The sequence below is a fragment of the Triturus cristatus genome, unplaced genomic scaffold (genome assembly GCF_964204655.1).
Source record: "Triturus cristatus unplaced genomic scaffold, aTriCri1.1 SCAFFOLD_149, whole genome shotgun sequence".
Taxonomy (NCBI): domain Eukaryota; kingdom Metazoa; phylum Chordata; class Amphibia; order Caudata; family Salamandridae; genus Triturus; species Triturus cristatus.
Genome location: NW_028187635.1, coordinates 1,476,758 through 1,497,503, shown reverse-complemented (window position 1 = coordinate 1,497,503; position 20,746 = coordinate 1,476,758). Strand labels below are relative to the sequence as shown.

General features: G+C 47.8%; 1 long non-coding RNA gene across 1 annotated transcript in view; it reads right to left on the bottom strand.

The window, feature by feature from the left end:
• Window positions 1-368: 368 nt before the first annotated feature.
• LOC146771009 (uncharacterized) overlaps window positions 369-20,746 on the bottom strand; it is a 52,054-nt gene continuing 31,676 nt past the window's right edge. Inside the window, exon 2 of the long non-coding RNA XR_014975316.1 lies at window positions 369-1,047. This is a non-coding gene — a long non-coding RNA (uncharacterized LOC146771009). The remainder of the gene's footprint in view (window positions 1,048-20,746) is intronic.

Genomic DNA, 20,746 nt, shown 5'->3' with positions numbered 1-20,746 from the left:
TCCAAGCTATCTACAAAACCGCTTTTCCTTTAATGTTCCTTCAAGACCACTGCGTTCTATGCACCTACTTTTGGCCATGGTTCCCCGGTTTCGGCTACAAAGGATGGAGGGCAGCTCACTAAGCGTGAAGGCAGTTCTGGCCTGGAATGCACTTCCGCTTGCTCTTCGCAGCATCCAGGACCTTGCCCTGTTCAAAAACAATTGAAAACCCTCCTCTTTAACTAAGCTGACCATGTACCTTCTCTCAAGGTTCACGCCGGGACACTCTTGTAGTATCCGAGCGCGGTACAAGTGGAAATAATATAACATAACATATCAAAATCCGTGTAGCACATTTGACCACGCAATAAGAACCAGGAATCGGTGGAAAAAGTTACGTGGATTTATTACAAATTAGTAATCATTTCAAATCAATGCAAATTAAGCATTGTTCAGATACAGAATTTAAAAAGGAAGCATTAGTCAAAGTAAATTCAGTTATTTAAGTACAACTGACAAAAGTTTTAACGTCATCTAATCAGGGTTATAAGTTTAGATTGAGGATTGTTCTAATGAAAAAAAATCTCAGCACAATCTAAGGACTAGGAAAGTTAAGCAGGATGGTGTCAGCATTGTGAGGATTTATGTAGAAAACCTCTAAAAGGGAACAAACATTTTCAGCATATAGCCTTACACTCTCAATATAAGGGCAAGCAGAGAGATCTATACCTCTCAAAGTCCAAAGGGATCTGCTCGACATTCTAACAGTGTATACATTAATTAAAACACACAGATACATTCCCATGGTTCGATCTTCACACCACCCTTCCAAGAACCAATGAAATTGCACTTCATGTGCGCTATAACAACGATTCAACATTTTCTCATCTCACGAAACCTGGACATTCGCACAACCTTGGATAGAACACAGATGCTGATGCATGATGATTAGACACCTTTCTCCAACTCGTTAGCTCTTCACGTCTCTGCCAAGATTTTCTTCTCAGGCCTTGCTATCTCCATTACATAGCACTCCTTTCTAAAGCTAATGAAGCCTTGAAAATGCATCTGCAGAAGAGAGAACATGTAAGGCAACCAAATGCATTTAAAATTTAGGCCTAGTTAGATTAGCATAGGAGAACCCTAAAATGTGCACTTGAGTACATGATAATAGGTGCATGCATAACTTCAAAATAAATGCAGCATGATAAATGTAACTTAGGTAAATGAATTCATGTTTACAATGTGCAATGCACTTTCAAATAAACGCAATGTTATGTTGAGACAGAAGTGTAAATTGTACGAGAACTACATTTCTTCATGGTTAAGTTAAACATTAATGTGCACAAGTTTATGAATCTCTAGTTTCTACAGTGTTGGCATTTCAGTAATACATTTGAATTCTTCACTTCTTATTAATAAGGTTAGGCACACAGAGTATATGGTGCTAAATGCACATATATATATGATCAAACTTCCATAGAAAGGAGCGTCTCGTTCCACAAGATTTCAATCAATCTGTTATTGACGTAATGATTCTGGAAAAATCAAGTCCATAGGCAAACTTGGATTTGTAGAAAATTCTGTAATTTATTTCAGATACTATCAGAATATTAAATCCAAACCAAATATAACATAAATCAATCAGCCTACGCGTTTTGTCCACACTTGGACATCATCAGGGCTCCAAATTCGTATTTTGTTAATTCACTCAATTTAATCATAATAGTTTCTAGTTATCACAATCTGGAACAAGAGTGTTCTCTGAAAAGGCGAACATGGGTGGAATGGACACACTACTAAAGCCCTGCTCATGAGTGGGTCGGTGTTTTATGACCCCTGAGTAAACCCCTGCTGGCGCTGGGGTTGAAATGATCAATTGGAGCGCATTTACCACATCCAGTAATTAACAGGTGTGTTAAATATCTTGGCCTTGGTTACATTTCAGCAGGTCAATCCTATACGGCAGAGCTTTAAGTGGGATGTAAAAACTGTGGGGTCTCTCGTAGGGGCATGGCCGATGTAATTATGGGCGTGGCTTAAAACAAGCTGAAAATCTTTGCTTAGCATAGTGTGCCGTCCGACAGGGCCGGACACGCCGTAGCGGCCACCGAGCGTTTCCCCGGTGGGCTCTCAGGGTGGGGGCCGGTTTTGAGCCCCTAGGGGGCCGTTTGTGTTACAGGGGCCGGCAATATTGGCCCCCTGTAACAAAATCGGCCTTCAGGGGGGACCGGCCGAGCAGTTTGCCAGGGCCAGTTTCGGTTCCCAGTCCGGGCCTGCCGCACGACTTGTATTGTGCTTTTTCTGTCATTGCCTCCAGATATATAATACAAGTGACATTACACCTACAACAAGCCAGGACTATTGGCTTTGTCAATGGCTGTAAGTTGCATAAGATAGGCAAGAACCAAGAATGTTTTCGTTGTATATAATACTGAACATTCTGCAGTTTTTGTGAGCAAAGCTGTAGCATAAGGCTAGAACTACCAACTTTTGAGCTGAGAAAGCAGGTTCGAGCCTGACATCAACTCAACATGCGGTGATTTAAAAAAATGAATATGTCCTTTAGTAATGTAACTGGTGCTCGTGTAAAGCGCTCCAAGTTTGCGCTGTATAAAACTGAAAAATGTGTCTCTTAGAAGTTACATCAAAAGCAGTGACCGGTGCTACTGTTGCAGAGTTAAGTTTTTTTTCTCCCCCACCCCGAGGGTAAAAATAGAGAGCCCAATAGGGACCCGTTGCTACATGATTGTGAAAGGCAACAGCCAAGCACTAGACAGAGTAGGACACACGTTAGTCACCACTCCGGAACTGCTGATACTACTTGTGTAGGGCTTCAGGTGGGCCGGGTTCTGCCGGTGCTCGGCACCGGCAGTTCTAAAAAGCAGCTGCTAAATTGGGTCCCTATCTGGCTCCTCATTTTGCCCTCACACTCGGGTGAAAAAAAAAATCTCAACTCTGCAGCAGTAAAAGCCTTCACAGCCTTTGATGTAACTTCAAAGAGACTCCTTATAGTTCTTTCAGTCTCATCATTTCAGAACTTAAGCCTTTTCAAGGTTACATACTACGAACCCATAGTTATTGCTTATTCATCTTATGCAACTAGCAACCACTGGCAAAGCCAATAGTCATGGCTTGTTGTAGGTATAATGCTATTTATTGCATTATATATCTGGATGCAATGACAGAAACCGCAAAATTCCAGTCAGAGGTCACACTATGGTAAGCACAAATTTTTAGCTTACGTGCTTTTACGCCATGCCCTTAATGACACAGGCCACGGCCATTTGAGAGACCCCTCCCCCAGTTTTTTCATCCCACTTAAAGTCCTGCACATTTGTATCAGGGGTGGATTAGGATGACTTGTAATTGTAAAAAACACAATAAGTGTAAGGCACAAGTCCAGAACTGAACAAATTAAAACACGCATGAGACCGTTCCACAATAGATCAAAACACACAGGACACATGCAAGCTATGCCTTTACAAGTGGACAAACTACAATGCATTACCCCCAGGTCCCTCCGTCCTCGTCTCATTCTCCACAAGTGGAGATTACTATCTCCACGACAGAAAAAAAGAACAGGAGCATGCTGGGATACCTAACCCACTCCCTCCCGCTGGAAGTACATAAGCGGTACCAGCCCAGCATACAGCCTGTTCTTTTTTCTGTCTTCCGACAGAATGGGACGTGTTGCTGACTTACCTGTGTGTTTCTTCAATGGATGTCTCGTCGGGCTGCTGGGCTGTCCTCGACGTCCTGTTCCGCGTCTCCTGGCCTGCCGGGCTTGCTGGGAGTCGCGTTGATTGGCGCCTAGCTCTTTGCGGCTGGGGCGCCGGATTTCTTCCGGGTTACAGCGCGCGTCTTCCTACGGCTTGGCCTGGCTGGAAGACGCGCTGATATGGCTGTTATGGGGGTCCAGGGGCTGCGCTGGGCGGTGCTCCTGGTCTCCCTGCCTGGCTTGTTGGTGTGCTGCTCGCCTTCTTTCCTCCCTGTTGCCCCTGCTGTTCCTGATGTTGGTGCAGGGGCGGACCTTGATGGGGGTCAGTGTCTGGTCGGTTGCTGCAGCACTCTTCCTCGCCCGGCGCTGGTGTCTTGGAGGGCGCGGCGCTTTTGGTGTGCTCTTCCTGCCCCTGTGGTGAGTACCGCATAGCGGTTCCGCTTTTCTTCGCTACATGTTCTTCTGGCTCTGTGGTCTGTGCTTTGCCTGCTGGGTCTGGCTGTGCGCGGTGGGCTGCTTCGGCGGACTTGGCTGGGGGACCTGCTTGGCTGCTTCGGTGGTATTCTCACCTTGCTTGCTGCTGGCGCTTTCTACTCTGGGACCTGGCATCCTCTGGTCTCTCCGTCTGCAGGTGGATTCCTGTTGGGGATTGTCCGTGCTGGCTTGTGGCGCTCCCTGTTCCTGCTTGCCGGGTTGGGGGCGTTGCGTGGCTTTCTGCGCTGTGTCTCTGCCTTGCTTACCGGTGCTGCGGGGGGGGGGGGGGGCTTCCTCCTCCGGTTGTGGGTTCCCTGTCCTTCTTGTTTTCCGCTTGCTCAGCGCTTGTTGCTGGATGGCGTCTGGGCGGGGGGTTGGGGGACGGTCTCTGTTTGGTGGTGTTGGCCTGTCCCCCTGGTGGGTGCCGCATTTCTTTCTTCCCTGTGCTGCGCTCTTCTGCTGTACTGGCCTGCGGCCTTGGCTCCCTGTTTTGCGCTGCTGGGGGTGTGCCGGGGCTGGGAGGTGCTGTGGCCGTCCGCCCGTTCCCCTGTGCACGCTTCTGCTCTCCTGGGCTTTTTCGTTTTTGGGTGGGGTTCTGCCTGGTTCGTACCTCTGGCCTGTGGGCTTCCGGCCTTCCTGCCCTGCGTGCTTCTGTTCCCCCTGGTTGGTGCCTGGTTGGATGTCCGCCTTGGTTGCCTGTTGCCCGGCTTCTTCCGCCTACTGCCTGTCCACCCTGTTGGTTCCTGCCTGTTCTTGTGGATTCGGGCCTGGTGCGTGCCTATCTGTGTGCCTGCCTGTGGCTCCTGGTGCTGGGCGCTTCTTGCGTCCTTCTGGGGGTGTTGGTGTGGCCCGTGCTCGGGGTGCCTTGTTTCTTTCTGCCCCCCTGTGCCTGACCGGTGCTCTGGGCTTCGCTGTGTGAGGTTTCCTGGCCTGTGGCCTTTCCTCCCTGCTTGCGCCTGGTCATGTCTTGGTGTTGCGGCTGGGCGTGCCGGTGCCCTTGCGTTTGCTCCTCTCCTGCCCTCCGGCGTGCCCTCCTGCCTGGGTTGGTGGGCTCCTTCCTCGGCGGGTTCCCAGTGGGTAAGGTTCGTGCTGGTCGTGTGTCGGGGAGGTGGGCCTGCGGTCCCCCGGTATATCCCCGTCTGCGGCTCCTCTGCTCTTGCGCTTGGCCCCTGCTTGTGTTTGGCTGGGTTGGGGAAAATCGGGGGCGGCGGTTGTGCCCTCCCTCTGTCCCGGTAGGTCTTGGCCATGGTTGGCTGTTGGCTACGGGGCTGTCCTGTTGGGGCCTCTGGTGGGCTTTCTGGCTGGTGTTGCTGCTTGCCTCTTCCCTCTTGCCTGGTGCTGTGTTGTGTTGCGCTGGGTTGGCTGGTGGGGTTTTGTTTCCTGTTGTGGTTTCCTTTTCCCCTCGTGTCTCTTCTTTGTGGCTTGGGGTCGTTTGCCTCTCGCTGCCGCTCCTTTTGCCTCCTGTGGTGGCTGGGTGTTGTGGGTCTTCCTTGGCTTCTGCCTGGGTGGATCCTTGGTTTCTTGGGTGCGCTGCTTCTGTGCCCCTCCCTGTTTGTGGGTTCTGGCTGCCCTGTGCCCTTCTTTCCTGCTTGTGGGTGCCGCCCTCGCCGTGCCTTCTCTTGGGCCTGGCCGGTGGATTTGTTGGTGAGGCTGCCGGTTGTGGTCTGGTGTCGGCCTCCCCTGGTGTGTGGGCCGCGTTGCTGCGTCCCCGCTCCCCTTTTTCAGCCTTGTGCTGGTGGTTGGATTTGCCTGGGCCCTGGGGCTGTGGTTTTCCCCTTGTGGGCCTGTCCTGGGGCTTGTGCGTTTCCCGCTCCCGTGCGGCCTGCTTTCGGCCTGTGGTGTCTCTGGCCGTTGCTCTTGCTGGCTCTGCGTGGTTTGTTCTTCCCTTTTTGGGTATGTTCCCGCTCCCCCCGGGGGTTGTGCGCCTTTGGTTTCTCCGGGCTCCTCTCCTTTGGTTTGGGGGTGCCTGGGGTGTTCCGGGGTGCTGCTGGGGTCTCCGCTCTGCCTCTGTGGCGTTTGCTCGCTTACGGTCCTTGTTTTTGGCCTACCTTTGAGGGGTCCCTGCCTGGGTTCTTCCCTGGCCGCTCGTTCTCTGGTGCTTTTGGGCCTCTTTTTGGCCTCTTGCTGGCCGGTGGTTCTGGCCCTGTTGGTCTGGGTGCCGGGTTGGACCTGTGTTCCTGTGCTGCTCCTTTGCGCCTGGCTGGTGAGCTGTGGCCTTTGTGTTGGTTGACGGTTGTGGCTTGCCGGTCTCCCTCTCTGTTCCCCGGCTGCTTCTCCTCTCTTGGTGGCTTGGCTTGCTTTGGTGCCGGTCCCTGGGCCCCTTCTTGGTTGGGGTTTTTGGGGTTGGGTCGGTTGGCCCTTTGCCTCTCCTTTCGGGTTCCGATGCTCCGTTTTGGGGTCCTCCGGGCTGGCTGGCTGGCTTGTACGCTGTCCGGTTGGCTTCTTGGGTCTTCTGGGCTGCCTGCGTTGTTGGGCTGTTGGCCTCCTTGTTAGTCCTTCCTGTTTTGCCCTTCTTGGGGTTCACCGTGGGTGGTTCCTTGGTGTCCTCCTGACCTGTGGGTCGGCTCTTGGTTGGTGGGGGTTCCTCCTTCCCGGTTCTGGGGTTTGTTTCCCCGGTTCTGTGTTCGGCCCTTGGTTGTTCTCTCCTGGCTGTTCGCTGGCCGTGTGTGGAGTCTGCTTTGGGTGGCGCTTGTTGCTCTCCCTGGCCTTGCTTGGGTGGGTTCCTGGGTTCGTGTCCCTGTGTCTCCTGCTTTTGGTTGCCTCGGTCCTGGCCTCTGGCTGGTTCCTGTGCCCGGGTTTTCTTCTCCCGGTGTGGCGGCCTTGGCTGCGGCCATCCTGTGTCTCCGCTGAGGTTGGCGGCTTGTCTTTCCTGCCTTTTGGCCTGGGCCTTCTGTGGGTTTTCTGTGCCTCCGGTTCCCTTATGCCGCGGTTGTCGGCTGTTGGTCGGTGGGGGGGGGGGGGGGGGGGGGGGGTTTGGGGGGGGGGTTTGGGCCTTGTCGGGATGCCTTGGCCCCTTTCTTCCTGGTTGTTGCTCTGGGTCAGTGCCTGTTTTCTTGTCTGGTTCCTTCCTCTTCGGTCTTTGCGGCTCTGCGGGTGGCTTCCTCTGGTGTGTTGGGGTTGGTCCTGTGGTTGGTCGCGTTCGGTGTTTCTCTGAGTTTGGCGTGCCTCTTCGTTCTCCTCTTCCTTCCCCTTGCCTCTTGGTGTGGTATTTTGTGGGTTGGTCCGGCTGTGGGTCGCCTTCTTCCCTGCTCTGGGGGGGTTCGCTCTCCGTCTTGCCCTGCTGTGTTCCTTCCTGGGCCTTTGGCCTGTCTCCCTGTGCAGCCTGCTCTCGTGCGCTCTTGAGCATTGGGCCGGGATGTGCTGTTTTGTCCCTGTTGGGGCGGCTGCTTGGTGGTGCCTGGGGCTGTGGGCTTCTCCCTAGGTGGTTTTTCTCCCGGGTTGTTTGCCCTTCCAGGCTGGGTTGCTCCGTTGGGGCGCTTCAGCTTCTCCGGGGCTTCCTTTCCCTGGTGGTTCAGGGGGGTGGTTTCTCTTTCTGCCCCTCTGGGGGTTCCCTTGGGTCTTGCTTCTTGGTGCGGGGCCTCCTTCAGGCTTGCCTGGGGGGTCTTGTGTTCGTTTGCAGTCCTTTCTTGATCGTCCCCCGCTTGTTTTGGGGTCTCGGCTCTGTCGGCTTGGTAGGGGGCGTGGCTGATTGTGTGCTCCTGCCTGCGTTTTCTTGTGGGCTCCCTTCTGCTTCTGTTGGGTGCCATTTTTCTCGGTCTGGTGCCCCTGGCTTTGGTGGGGTTCCGGAAGGCCGGGTGCTCTGCTTTGGTATTCTCCACTTGTGAGGAATGGGACGAGGACGGAGGGACCTGGGGGTAATGTCCTATTACTTACCGGTAATCTTCATTACTCCTGGTCCCGTAGTCCTCTTCCCATTCCTTACTTCCCTCCCTCCCTGGCGGCCGGCCTTCCGGTTGTTGGCTTGGTATTTCAGGCTGCATGCTGGGCTGGTACCGCTTACGTACACCCAGCGGGAGGGAGTGGGTTAGGTATCCCAGCATGCTCCTGTTCTTTTTTTCTGTCACGGAGATAGTAATCTCCACTTGTGAGGAATGGGACGAGGACTACGGGACCAGGAGTAAGGAAGATTACCGGTAAGTAATAGGACATTAACAACACAACCCCAGGGCTTTACACACAATGGTGCATGGAAGGACCATTACAGCACTGGACGAATAATGCAGGGGTCAGGTTTGCTGAGAGCGTGGAGCAGCAGAAATGCCATTTAGTGACTATTTTTCATGAAACCATGTTAGTCAACTTTCACCACTGTGTTAGTCAACTCTCACCACAAACCATTTTAGGAACTGCCAGTTCCCATCTGCACTCTAACTCCAGCACGGTACACCACACGAGAGTCCTTAAATGTGATGTGATATTTTAATATATGAAATGTGATACGTAGAGTAGCATCCTTCCGACTATGGGGCCGATTACGATGTCGGTAGGAAAGGCTCCGACTGGCATTCGGTCCAAAACCGTGTCGGAACCTGTGTTTCCGACTGACTCAGAAACATTTCCGACTGACCGATTTCGATAAAAGGAAGTCAGTCGGTCATTCTGATTCAGGTCTGACCGGTATTCGGAGAGTCGAAGCCAAACCGTAGAGCTCTACGGGCCGCGTTTCCGATTGACCGATTACGATGTCAGATTTCAACAGCCTTTCCAACTCGGACTGTCTGACACAAAAAGGCTGTCAGCGACTGACTTTGGCATCCTTAGCGGGCCCCCCTTCACCCGGAGGCCTCCGAATGGGCCTCGTGGGGGTACCTATGGCACCCCTCTTTACAACCATGCACAATGTGGCAGGCACCACAACAGGGTGCAAGGTTTTCCGGAACAACCCTTTTTTTAAATGGGAGCCTGTGTTATCGGTTGGAACACAGGCTCCCATTGAAATCAATGGGAGTCTGAACGAACGGAACTCGAAACATCGTAATCGGTCGGTCGGACTCCCCAAATCCGAGTCGGTTGGAAAGCATTCTGACACCGAGTCGAACCGACATCGTAATCGGCCCCTATGTGCGGTAACCATTCTTTCGTTCATCCATCCATTGGCTCTCTACTGCTAACTCCCACCTCCCATATTTTTTCTCCATATTTCTTTCTATTTTTTATATAAAACATATATTTGACTTTTTATTCTTAAGTTCTCAATGCCATTTTTCATATTCTTAGCATTCTTGGTATTATATACTTTCAGTGTTATTATATGCATATTTTTTTCCTTTGTATATTACTATTGTTAATCTTCTTCTTAAATAAAAACTATCTAACATAATAGATAAAAAAATCTGATATCTGCTTAAGTTAAACCATTGACTGTCGATGCACTAAACTCAGTCACAGCCCCAGCCAACTCTGGTAGGATATGTCAATACAACATCATTTCAGTAGTTGCATGTGATTGGGCATTGATGGAAGGGCTTCATCAAACAACCACAATGTCTTATATGAGAAAAATAAGAGCAGGCTTGACTTTAATTGATAAGCATCAAAACCTCATTGGAAATGGTTTTAATGTATGTATTTTGATAATTTATCAAGGACGAAGCAGCACTGCAGTAGCGCTTTATGTCCCTTTATTTTTATACACCAAAGAAGGATTTAAAGTACTTGCTCACAGTGACAAAAAACATGTATATGGTATTTCTATAGTGCACATCTGACCAAAAGGCAGCACAGGACTGCGTAGGGTAAAAGGCAAAGATGCCGTCAATGAGTGATTAGAAGCTGGGCCAGGAAGGGTCATATTACTACATTGTGAAGCTGAGTTCTCTAAAAAGGGCAGTATTCGGGGGCATACTATCACGGGCAATATCGCCGCTTTAGCTGTACTTTTTGCCGCTAAAGCAGCGATATTTTTATCGCCCTATCAGCAAGTTGTCGCTAACAGCTGTTAGCGACAGTTTACTGGCAATAGCGCCCCTTGTCAGCACGCCTTCCATCGCATCGCTAAAGAGATGCAAAGGAGGCGTGCTTGACAAGACTCCCTTGGGAAAATATCGCTAACCCAGCTTCGTCATATTGACAACGAGGGTTAGCGATATTTAAAATCGCGTTAAGTATGCCTTAACGCAGGAATTTAATGTCTGTTAAATTCCTGACTAAGGCATACCTAACATGTGGGGTGGATTGTGTGGCTAAGACCACAGTTCCTATCCTTATAAGATCTGAGTGCACGATTGGAACTCCGTTCTTTGATTTTGGTGATTCCCAGACTAGAGTCAGATTTCTGAGTGTTTCAGCTGGATCATCAGAAGTGTAAATGTGCTTAACTGTTTTCATAGAAGTAGTTGTAACTGTGCATGTGTAGCACTGGTAGTTGCTTTCCCAGTATCAAACGTCGAATGGTTAAAATCAGCTTACTACTAGCAGAAACAAAGTTGTGATCTTTGACAACTCCACCATTTTGCCTTCTTTTAAAATACAAAAACACTTTGCAAAATCTCTTTAAATTTGATAATGTGGAAAGGGTTTTTAGAAAAATGTGAGGGGAAAAGTGGTAAGAATATTTTTTATGTAATTTTTTTAGGCAAAATATACTTCCAGCCCAAAAAATAAGGGTTTTGGGAAAACGTTTTTGGCAAATAATGTTGAATCACGAGAAGTTGGGACGTGTCCACTAGCTTCATAATGCGGTTAATCTAATAAAGGTCTTTTATGTGCAACTTTAAAAGCAAAATTATAATGTCAGACCTCGTACAACAAAATGTTATGTTATGTTATTTTACATTTATAAGGCGCACAGATGCCACAGCAAGCGGCGTCCCGGCGCAACAGAGGACGAGTAACATAACAGAAGGATGAAACATACCAGCCACAACCGCTAGGCTAAAGGAAACAAGAATGTTTTCACCGCTTTCCTGAAAGGAAGCAAGTCCGGGATGGATCGAATACTGAACGGCAATGTGTTCCAAAGGCTGGCCGCCAGAACACCAAAAGAGAGTCCGCCCATTCTGGCTTTTTTAAAGCGGGGAACTATGGCCAAAAATTGACCCGTTGAACGAAGTGTTCTAGCAGGAGTGTAGTAAGAAATAGTCTGAGCCAAAATAGGAGGGGAAGCAAACTTCAGAATTTTAAAAACCAGGCACAGTACTTTAAATTGTATCCTCTGTCTAACGGGCAACCATTGAAGATCAGAAATGGCGCTCCTGACTGAGCAAAATTTAGGCAAACCAAACAGCATACGAGCGGCCGCGTTTTGCACGCGCTGAAGGCATGTGAGCTCTGCTTGATTGGTACCCAATAAAAGTGCACTGGCATAATCCAGTCTGGAAAGAATCATGGCCTGCACTATGAGTTGCCTAGTAGAGGCATCAAAAAATTTAAGAATAGGCCTGAGACTCTGAAGAACGCCAAAACAAGTGCCCGCTACTTTCTTCGTGTGGGGAGTAAATGATAAATTGGCGTCAAGCAGAATCCCAAGATTCTTCACCTGAGTAAATACCACCAAAGGTGAAATTCTACTCTTACAGACAAATATTCTTCTGCAAACACAACTTTTTCCAGGATTGCTTAATATTTTAAAGCCGGACATGGTAGATAAGAAGCCCGTCAAATTAGTAATGTAATATTGGCATTAAAAGAGGAAAAACACAGAAGGGCACAATAACGCTGCTGACAGTGTACAACATTTCCTCGGGCGCATGTGTGTGATTATATATGTGCGAGCTGAGTGAATGACGCAGCAGCCGCATCGTGTCTGTTTTTATTTATCGATCCAAGATGATGGACCTCACTAGATCTGTAATTTTAATAATCAGTGGCATAAAAGCACTTTTTACGCAGCAAAGCACCAAGATAGTAAACTGTATTCCCTCTTATGCGCCTTATTGTGGATGATATTTGAACGGCGGCTTAGCCGTGAGAACAACTTTTTTTTTTTTATTCCTTGAGCCGGACTGTGCCCACAGTGCAGAATTTTTAATGGTATAATTGTTCAGTGGTCACCCCTTTTATGGCTTGTTGCTGTATGCTCAGTTCTTGGTGACATTATTGAGATTATAATGGATAGAAAATCTGCTTAAGCGACACCTGTATCATCATCTGACTGGGAAAAGTATATTCTAAAAGCTCTATAAATCTAATCATCATCACCTCTTTTTTCCCCGGACTGGATCAAGCACTGAAGAACCAACCTGATCGGGAACCAATGAAAATTTCAGCCGCACAAATCTCTATTCTGATATCCTCCACCAGGTCTTCAGCAGCGATGGGACCAGATAAGATCCCAATTAAAGTTTTACAAAAGAACGCTGATTTCTGGGGTAAATTCTTAGCCCCACTCAACATTGCCTGAAAAGCTGAGAAATTCCAGAATCTTGGCGAGGGAGTGTGGTGGTTCCCCTCCTAAAAAAAGGCGTAAGAACGAATCCTGCAAATTATAGACAAATAGCTCTTCTCTACGCCACTGGCAAGATTTTTGCTGCTTGCGTTTTGGAACACCTAAAAGATTGGGCTTTTTCGAGAAAAGTGATCCCCATGTATCAGGCAGGGTTTCGCACAAAGCAACAATATTGCTGTGTCCCAAACAGTGCTTGATAAGTTTGTTAAGTTAAATGCCCAAATTCTATATTGTGCTTTTATTGATTTTTCGACGGCGTTCGATAGTGTAGATAGATTGACACTATGGAGAAAATTGACTAATATGGGGATTCCCAAAGGTCTCTTAACAATAATAATCTCCCTTCACACAACATGGTGGAGAGTACAAATGGGGGGGAGAAAAAGGCCTAACCAAACCCATCCCTTCGCAGAACGGGCTGAAATAGGGATGCTTATTAGCTCCCCTATTATTCTCCATCTACATTAGCGATCTCCCGGGGTGTCTTTCTCAAACTAAAAATTTCCCTCCTGAATTAGCTCAAGTTGATATACTCGGTTTAATGTATGCCGATGATATCGTTATACTCGATCAGACCCCGATAGGCTTGCAAAGAACCCTGAATGAATTAAATCTGTATGCAATTGAACATTTTCTGGTGCCAAATATTACTAAAACTGAAGCACTCCCCCCTTCAGTGGCAGAGGGAAGCCCTTACCTTATATTTGGTCTTTAGGAGACTAACCGATAGAGACAGTAAGAGATTATGTCTATTTGGGTTGTATTTTTACTTCTAATCTGCTAGATACAGCCCAACATTTGAGTCGGAAGGCAGAATCTCACGTTGGGGCTTAACAGAGACTGTACCTCTCCACGGGAAATAGACACTTTACACCAATGTTGGAGGTCTACGGCATGAAAATCCCTCCGATTTTATCATATGCCGTGAAATACACACAACTTAAGACAAGGCAATCTATAAAAGTACAGGAAGGGACCATACTCCAAAAATTGTTAAGTGTTGAAGTCGGTACCAGTTCAAGCCCTACGTCTCGAGCTATCGGTTACGGGAATCTCAGCCAGAGTTATTTCGAATATTATTAGGTGGGCGTACAATTTATTACATGCAGGGCCAGACACCTTAAGACATCTGTTAAAAATGGAGACTTTTAGAGAGGAAGCGTCTGGGTTTACTTTTAATAGGAATATGGTGAAAGCCCTTGAGGTTTCTCAATGCACGGTTGCACTTTTACAGGAGTGGTCCCCAGCACACTTGAAATTGTTTTTAAAACATCTGGCCCCTAGAATCAGTTATGAATCTGATAAAGAACATTGCATTCAATTGAAGCATTATAAAGAGTTTGCAGAACAAATAGAATGTAACACCTATGCTCCCTATTTGCGTTTTCAACTAGAGCACGGAGTAAGGCGTTGTATCCTACTCTTACGTTTGGGTATACTCCCTTTAGCAACATTTTTAGCTAGCTGGGAAGGTACAAATAATCCCAAAGGCTTATGTGAATTATGCAAGGGTGGCCATCAAGATTTGCTTCACGTTTTACTAATATGTCCCAATGCGAGTTTAGTAGCGGCACGGCGACGTTATATAATTCCAATCCAATTAAAGTATAATGCATTCTTGGCCCAAGTTCTAATTATATCGTGCAACTCCCCTGTTAATGAATTTGTTTGCCATTACTTGTTTAAGTTTTTAAAAAGCTTTCTGAAGCTGCTCTAAGTCGTAAGCACAATCAGAAGATCCTATCTTATCTTTATTGAATGTTGTATGGGTAGGTGGTAGAATATTGCTACTGTACCATTTTACAGTGTGTTTTAAAAGCAAACGTTTTTCATCTTAATCATTGTTAAGAGTATTTATAATAATTTTAAAACTGTATTTTAAGGTCTGGATCAAATAAAAAAAATACTGATTTACTGGATAGGAATTGCCTAGCGTTTTCTGATGAGCAGATCACCTTAATTTTGCCAGGTCCCTCATTATTACCAGATGCTCTGTTAACCAGCACTACGTCAGCTAAAGTGGAGTGGGACAAGCTGACAAATACAAAAAAACGCCAGATTTGTGTTGCCCTTCATGGGGCGTTAATGACTGAATACTTGCGGGTAGGTGCTGCACCAGCGAGCTTGATAGTAAGGATTGAACCTAAGATATTTTTGGAGGATAAGCAGTTCCAGGTGGACTGGAGTCACATTGCAAATAAGTGCACCCGGGACTGGCTAATTGTCATCATCAACACAGCGAAGAGGCTTAGCGAAGAGCTACTAATGGAAGTTGTTGAACTTGAGGAGGCAAGTAAAGGTGACACTACCATCACTGACACTAAGGAACAACTGGCACGTATTCAAGGTGACCTTGCCGATTATAAAAATGAGTTGGTCAATCAGAAAATTAAGGGTTTGAAGAGTAACCTAGAGTGGTTCTCCTATGAATGGGCTTTCCCCTATGTGGAAGATAAATACTATCAGCCCGGTACAGAACAGTCATACCAACCGCATTTTCAAAGAGGGGGACGCTGACAGACTAGGAGAACCCCACAAAACTGGACCTATGACAACACTAGTAGTGAGGAAGAAGAGGCCCGTGCACAACCCTCCACGTCCAACCAGAACAGAGTCAGATTCAATCCCCAGAATAAAACTAACGAAGATGTAGTGGCACTACTGAGGTCTTTTTTAGGCCAGAACCAGAGAGGCAACAGAGGGGGTGGCCAGAGAGGAATAGGCAGAGCACGCCAAAACACAGACCAAACATGGCTAGTGTATTCGCCCCAGATTACTCGCAGCATGGGGCAGGACGCCACTGTGAGCAACTTAGTGGTCAATCTGTCTGACCAACGACTGACTGCTGGGGAGCTACAGGTTTTAAACAAAGGCCTTGGCTATGTGCCGACACCCAAACATGACAATTTCAAGTTCAGGGCGGAGTTTTTTTTAATTAATGAGAAAGATCAAACTCCAAAAGTTTTTTGCGGACAATAGTCATGACCCTCCTTCGTTGTTTTCAACAAATTTAGATCGCCCCTCACAGTTCTGCCCCCCAAGTTCCTCTGTGGGGCCAGAAGTTCTGGTCTTCGAACAGCGGGTGCTTCAAGATATTGCTGTTTTAGAGCAGTCTGAGAGTCAGCACACTTTTAACAACTTGAGTCGTAATGATTGGCAAGCAATAAAATCCCTACAAGACAACGAGACAACTATTACATCAGCCAATAAAGGCGGTGTGGTGGTGGTGATGAATACCAAGGACAATGAGGCAGAAATCTTTAGACTATTGGGGTCACGTGAGAATTATCAACCGTTGACACGAGACCCGACTGGGGAACTCCAAGACCATATCATGGCCATGGTGACAAATGCCAAAGAAAAGAAGTGGATTACCCATAATGAAGCTGATTTCCTTGTGAATCCTAAACCAAGGACGCCGGCATTTCACATCTTGCCGAAAATTCATAAGGCACAGCGGCCGAACCGCGGTGGCACGATAGTGTTGGGGATTCAATCAGTTCTGGAGTCGTTGTCCCAGTTTGCTGATTTTTTTCTAAGGGAGTTAGTTATAACTCAAGCTTCATATGTCCAAGACACCACCGATGTCCTTAATATCCTGGACACTGTGGAGTAAAATCCTGAACACCAGTTCTTGGTGACAATAGACATTGTGGGCCTCATTTATGAAAAGTGATGCATCGCTGCGTGAAAACAGCGATGCGGCACTTTTCATTGCGCCCTCCTTGCGACATGCTGGATGCGTCATATTTACAATAGGATGCATCATGTCGCAAAGACTTACAGATACGTCAGTATTTCTGACGTATCTGTAGGCGCAAAAATGACGCATTGCTGGAGTGTGTCACAAAAGTGACGCCACTTCAGCAATGGGTCATTTAACATGGGCAAGTCTCATTTCAATGTGCCTGCGTCAGTCTTACGCCTGCTGTGAGCCAGGCGTAAGATATTGACGCATTTGCGTCCTAGAAGTGGCGCAGTGAAATATCATAGATTTCACTGCGTCACTTCTACGAGGCTTACTTGCGTCGGTACACCCACCCTGCATACATTATACCTGGCGCAGGTATTATGTGGCGCAGGGGTTTACAAAGTGACGCATCTACCTAGATGCGTCACTTTGTAAATATGACGCAACGTGGTACATTTTTTACGCCGCTGATGCGTCGCAAAGAGTGACGCACCGGCGGCGCAAAAGTGACGCAAGTGCTCATAAATAAGCCCCTGAATCTCCATATACCAGCATACCCCAAGACGCCACGCTGGTGGCAGCAGCATGTGCGCTTTGGGCCCGAGAACGGTTCTACGATACACCGCAGTCATTTGTGTTGCAGTGCATGGAGTTTGCTCCGACTAGAAATTTCTTTGGCTGTAAGAACTAGCTGTACCTACATGTGCCTGGGACCTCCATGGGGGCCTCTTTCGCGCCTAGGCTGGCCTGCATTTATGTCGGCCAGTTTGAGGCGAATTTCATCTATCACATCTTTAACCCCCTTTGGAAGAGGTTTATTGATGTGATATGTATCTGGACTGGGCCTGATACCGGTGTGTTGAACTTCTTGAAATGGATCAATAGGTTTGACAGGTGCCTTAAATTTACATGGACCATCAGTAGGCACACTGCTACCTATTTAGACCTGGACATTACTGTAGTGGACAATAAACTCCATATAATTGTCCACCAAAACCCAACTGTTAGGAATTCATTGTTACACTACCGTTCCTTCCATCCTAGGGACCTATGTGATAATCTGCCCTTAGGGCAATTCTTACAATATCGTCGGAACTGTACATCAACGCAAATGTACATGGAGCAGTCTGAGGACTTGGTAGTCAAACTTGAAAATAGAGCTTATCCCACCAAGGTGGTGAAAAGAGCCCGCAAGAGAGCTCTCAATACTCCCCACGCTGCTTTACTGGAAAGAAATGAGAGGCAGAAGGAGAATTGCTTGCCAGTTGTCCAATTGCCTTTGACCCATTGTCAACAAGAATTCACCAAATCATTAAAAAATCATTGGTTATTGCTAAACACGAGCGAATTCAAAATGCCGCCCCGAGGTTTGCATTTAGAAGAGTGTCCAATCTGCAAGACCGGTTGTTTCACACCCGCCCCATCCAACGGACTAAAGAATCTGGCATTCTGTCCGGACACTATCCATGTGGGGGTTGTTCGGTGTGTGATTTAACAGAGAAAACAAAAACAAAAAGTGTGCAGTTGGCCAATGGAAAGATATGGTACCTGAATAACTTTAGCAATTGTAACACCACCAATGTGATATATAGACTGACCTGTCCCTTGATGAAGTTTCTCCTGATCTGGTCCGGCCCCGGAGGACCACGACATCCAGTGTGCTTTGCGCCCGTCGCCAGCTGCCGGTAATCAGAAGAACGCCTGGAGGCGCTACAAGAGGGAGTGCAGTTCCCCGCAGCGTGGGTCCCTTGATGAAGTTTCTCCTGCTCTGGTCCGGTCCCGGAGGACCACGACATCCAGTGTGCTTTGCGCCCGTCGCCAGCTGCCGGTAATCAGAAGAGCGCCTGGAGGCGCTACAAGAGGGAGTGCAGTGGACAAAGGCCAGAAAAGGGCGGGCCGAAAGAGCCCCCCCCCCCACCCCCCCCGAGGTACTCCCTCTGGTAATCCCAGCGTCGAAGTGGCTCCTAGGTCATCGACTTGCGGCTGGCGAGACAAGGAGCGAAGACCGTGACTGTGAGTGACTGAATTAGGCTATAACCCCTAAAATTGTACTCTGGTTTGAATCGAGGAGCAGAGAAAGGGTGTTTTGGTAAAAGGAACAATCTTGGGGTGGTTCTGTTGATTTTCTAACTAGAGAGCGAAAATTGTGGTTAAGTGGTTGGGATTACAAGTCAAGCCCTCCATCTAACTGCAAAATGGCCAGTACTGTGCAAACAAGGTCATCCAAATTGGGTCACAACATCTCCCCAAACTCTCGACCTGCGACCAAGCAAAAGGGCACTCTCCCCTCTACATCTACATCTATACAGCCTACTGCGATTGATAGAATGCTTCAAAAAGCTATAGGTGCGGTATCCAGTGAAATCGAGCACACCGAAAGAAGATTATCGCTAACCCTGCAAATTTACTTTTTGACTTTACTCCCATGCCCCAAGAATTTGAGGATTATGTTACCCCTAACAGTCCATTTGATGTATTAGTGCCACTAGCCGTGGAGCCTTTCAGTACTCAGATGAATAAAGAGGATTGTGGAAAAACCAAAGTTGGGGGAAAGGCACCTCCTACAAAGACAAAGGGGGCTAGCCTTAGGAAACATAAGCATAAGAAGGGTAAAAACAATTCTGTTTTGACTGAAGCAATTTGCGTGGGAGAGGGGGGGGGGGGGAAGCACGGAGCACGTGCCGAGATTACAAGCACCCCCGAGTTGGGCATCCCAATTAATTACTGACTTGTAAATGTATAGGTATTTATATAGCGCCGATGACCACTACGGGTATCTCAGCGCTGTACTCATACCGCTGAAGGAACCCTTCCTGGCTTTCCGTGTGAGGTGTCCACTCCTGGACACCCCCATGGTGAGGCCAGGCATCCCAGCGCTGTTGGGGCCGTTGGGATGCCCCGAGTTGGGTGTCCCAATTAATTACTGACTTGCAATCTCATTTTGAGCATCATATTAATTCACAGATGAAATTGATTGTGAATCGGTTGGACAAAGTGGTTACATTATTAAAAACAAAGGGGGGGGGATATGGGTGGTATATTGCCCACTCCCGTAGTAACTGCAGTAACTGCCTCTAGCAGCTCTGGGGCTTCTCCTGTGAACTCGCCCCAACCACAATTTGCAAACATTCAGCTGCTCTTGCAAGTTCTATGACAGGGCCAACACTGCCATTAATTCCTCAACGTGAAAAAACAAGTGGTATCCCCACAGGAAATCCCCCAAGTCTTGTGGAGGCAATTACTGCTCCGTTCGCAACTATCCCGCAAGGTACAACTTACAAGCGGAATGCTCTGGAGCCCCTCCTGCAGGGTCAACCTAGGGGGCTGCCATCCAAGGAGAATAATAGGCAGTTACCTTGTATAAATTTGCCACCGGAGGCGTCCCCTTATGTCATCATACTAGCTGGGGTACTTGAGCTGAAGCCTGACCGTACAGAATCATTTATCGAACTAAAGAACAAAATAACGTTCTGGTTAAATAGGAACAGACCGCTTCCAGGAAACGAACAGGGGGAAATCCTGTTTGTTCGAAGGGTGAGTTGGGTGGGGAATAGACACAAGGACATCATTGGTGACTGTGTGGTAGTAAACTTTAGGGACTATAGAGTAGCTGATTACATCTTAAGATGGGGGTCCTCAAACCAGACAAGTAATATCAGGCCACTGCCCCTGGGTTATTTTTATCAGATGGGAAAACCGAGCCATGGCAGAGGCCATGAACGTCAAGGGAGAATTTTTAGCCCTAATAGTGGGTTGGGCCCCAGCTACCCAATGCTAGACGTTCTTCCTGGATATCAAGGTACACTACCCCATAGAAATAGATTTGATCCCCTGACATCACTAGAGGAGCTCGATTGACTGGAGAATATTTGTGCACCCCATAAGAAACCATTACGGGAAAAGGGATGCCTCCTTAACACTTCTCAGGCCATATCCCCACCTCTCCACCATATATCGAATGCGACCATGGGTCATGAGGCCAGCATAAAATGGGGTTCCCAGACGAGGCACCAGCACGATTCCTCGAACCTTTTAACTATAAAGGAGGTTGATCTCACAATGGAGAATTTTGGTATGATTCGCTCTGACACTGTGATAGTCTCCCCAGTTTCAGCAAAATATAATGGGTCTCAGGTTAGGGCAGAAGGGAGAGAAGATACATTGGGGCCCAAATGGACATCTTTGCCCTTTAAGCAGAGAGAGAACCAGCGACATTGCTCCATGGTCTCGTGGAATATTGCGGGACTCTCATCAAGAATTGGCTCGACTGACTGGGCTGATTTTGTAGTGATGCATGATATTCTCCTCTTCCAAGAGGCCTGGGATACCAAGCCCCTTTTTTTCCCCGGGATATTTAAATTTTTCAAAACAAGCAATACCAGGGAGAAGGGGAAGGCCAATAGGAGGCCTGACTTTGGATTAAGCAAGAGGGGGTATGGACAGCCCAGGAAGTCACCCTTGAAAACCCAGATATTTTGATCTTGAAATGCCAGAC